Genomic DNA, 3,509 nt, shown 5'->3' with positions numbered 1-3,509 from the left:
AAAGTATTTTTAAAACATTTTTTTTACAAGTCTTTCAAAGGGGAAAAAGGCTCACATTCATTTTCTTCTACATCATATTCAAACTTGTCCAATTAAATAATAAAGTATTCTCGACTCAAACAAGGTCGTCTAAGGTTTATACAATTAATATATAACCTATATCCTAATGTCACATCCTATCAGAGCATTGTGTTCTCGTGTCCTCTAGCATGAGGTTCTTCATAGTCATCCATCTATTCATCTGCTCCCCCGAACACAAGTTCAAGATCATCACAGGATCCAAACACAACAACACACAGGGAGTGAGTTATCACATTCCTAGCTAATAGAGAAACAAGACAATTAAATATACATATTATATAAATGAGATACCACTTGCTTAAACATAGCTCACGTAACTTCACCACTTCGTCATTCAAAATTCACTTTTCAATCATCAATCACATTACACAAGAATTCCACACTTCGATCAAGATATAATAACACATCAATTAGCAAGCATATGCAACATTTATGCTAAGACTCAATCCTATATGCAATGTGGTACCATGTCAGTGAAAAACCACCCTGGGGCGCTTAGGAGTACATAACAAGACACACCACACCATGGGTTTGTCAGGTCACTCTCACTAAGTAAGATCATAGGGAGACCAGTCAGGGTCACGATGTTTTGCGAGAATGCTCCAACCATATGGGATCAACATAGGCTTAAAGGAGCACTTAAACCCAGTGACCCCCAAGGCCTACACTCCGAAGAGTCCGTCAGGGCCTCTCCCTCCTGATTCAGGTGCAACCCCTAAAATAATTTTTTTTGCATGCAGACACTGCTCATGAATTATACAATACCCACGACCTTACACTCGTGTTTCAAACACGTTCAACACAATTACACTACGATTTAACACTGGTTCCTAAATAGGAAACCTATATTTTCTCTTTAACACTGCGCATCAACGCTTTTCTCAAGATAACGCTGGTCGGGTTATTGTACAATTCATAGCTTACAACACAAGTAATTTCACATCAAGTGTTAACTACACACTTATCCACAACTAGAACTCATTCACAATTTCACATCTCATGTTTACACGTATCTCACAAATTAACACATGTTCAACTTTACACTTATACTCAATCTCAATAACAATATTATAATCTCAAAGCAACATGTTATTCTACAATTCATCACATACTCACAATTTGAATCATCATTTCATATCCTCAATATAACAATTTATATAAAAGACTATCACAACATGAGGACTAAAACCCCTCAAATAATATTACACAATTATATCAAAATCATAGGTCGAAATATACAAATATCAAGAGCACAATTTATCAAGCAATTTTCATTAGGACATCAATATTTTATTTATAATCATAAAGGAAAAATTGCAATTTAACAAACATCCCAAAATAAAACCTCAATTTAATCCTCTAAGGATCCCTACACATGTTCTCACTAATCCCCAACTGTGAATAACTCATCCCTTACCTCTAAGCGGACTCACGTGTCTTCCCACAGTGATAGCGTCATCTCTAACGGTTCCCTAAAATTCCTCTATTTTTTCCTCTGACTGCTCTGATAGAGTTCCCAAACGTCAGAAAAACGGAGAAAGGATTAAAGCCTCCATTTGGACTATCTTCATGTGATTCCTTTTTCTCCCTCCGCGAACATTATCTCGCAACTCCCAACGGTCAAAACGTGAGCAACTGAATTTCGAACAACATATCAAAATTTTACGACAATCCAATGGTTAATGAAACCGGGATCGTAGTTTTACCAAGACAGCTCTGGGTTTCTGCGGGAAAGAAAAATGCTACAGTGTGAGGGGTATTTCTCTTAGCTCATACGTGATATCGAAAATTCCCAACGGTGAGAATCCAACAGTTAATGAGTCCGAGATCGTCATTTTTCTTAGACAGGTTCATTGGCCTGCGGGAAAAAGAGAGGATTTTGGGAGAGAAAGAGAGAAAAAACGAAATTGGTAGGCAGAGGAGGCTAAGAAGTCAGTCTGAAAACTGACCTAGCATGTCGCTATTTATAACTAGGGGTATTCACGACCTATTATTTACTTTATTTATTTATTTTTATTATTTTATAAAAAAAAGAAACTCTATTTTATTATTCATCAAATGAATAATAAAATACCCTTCTTATTACTCATCAAATGGGATGTTAAAATTAATGGTGCCAAGGAAAATTGCCCCTGGTAGAGTCGAGGGAAAATCTCACACCGTCAATTTTCAATTGATTAAGCTTGTTCCACCTAAATAGCATAGGTTCTTCATTGGTAATCAGCCTAGGCTATGGTTGCTAATTTGTTAATCTCTCCTACACCCAAGTTTGGACCAAGTAGTAAAAGGGTGACCAAAGAGTTAACTACAATTCCAATTCTTCATTACCAGTCAAACAAACTATTGTTTTCTTCGATAGACCAAAATCATTTTATATGTTGGATAAAATTGTTGGTCACAAAGCTGATTTTCTCCAGCAAGATGAACAACAATAAGGAAAACAAACTTTCTCACCAAGCCACTAGGAGAGAAGCCAATCATTGCCAAGCAAGTTGCAAGGGATGTTTCATGCTCAATTTCACTCCCACTATTGACAAAAATCCATCCATGCTAATGTTTATATAAACTCCACTCTTTTTACTCCTTGGAGATTGTTGTTGTCCCCACTCTTTTTACTCATTGGAGATGGTTGTTGTCCTGTTCTATGTATCATTTTCTTCTCCGCCTTCATCATTTCCTAGCTTTGAAATGGGGTCAAGATAGGATCACCAACAGTTGCAAAACCCTCCAACACCATCACATCCTCCAAGCTAGGTGACATTTTTCTCACCCTAGGAACACAAAAAGGTATTTGTCTAAGGACACAACATCTCAACAACCCAAAACACATGTTTTCAACCCAAGTGCTTCATAGTAAAAAATGAAAACATGTGTTTTGGGGTTGTTGAGAAGGGGTGTCCTGAGACAAATACCTTTTTGTTACCCTAAGGTGAGGAAAAAAACACCTTGGAGGATGTGATGGTGTTGGAGAATTTTCCAATAGTTCATGATCCCGTCTTCACCCCATTTCAAAGCTAGGAAACGATAAAAGTGGAGAAGAAATTGATACATACAATCGGAAAACAAACTACAAGGAATAAAAAGGATGGGGTTTATACATTAGCAAGGGTGGATATTCGTCGATAGTGGGAATCAAATGAAGCATGAAACATTCCTTGCAACTTGGTTGGCAGAGATTGATTTCTCTCCCAATGGCTTGGTGAGCAAGTTTGTTTTCCTTGATGTAGATAATCAGCTTTGCGACCAATATTTTAAGCCAACATATAAAATGATTTAGGTCTATTGAAGAAAACAATAGTTAGTTTGGCTGATGATAAGAGGTAACTCTTTGGTCACCCTTTTACTACTTGGTTCATATTTGGGTATGGGAGAGATTCTCATATTTGCAACCACAGCCTAGGTTGATCAACCATGAAAAACCTATGCTA

This window comes from Glycine soja, chromosome 8, assembly GCF_004193775.1.
Source record: "Glycine soja cultivar W05 chromosome 8, ASM419377v2, whole genome shotgun sequence".
Classification (NCBI taxonomy): domain Eukaryota; kingdom Viridiplantae; phylum Streptophyta; class Magnoliopsida; order Fabales; family Fabaceae; genus Glycine; species Glycine soja.
This window is presented reverse-complemented; position numbering follows the sequence as displayed.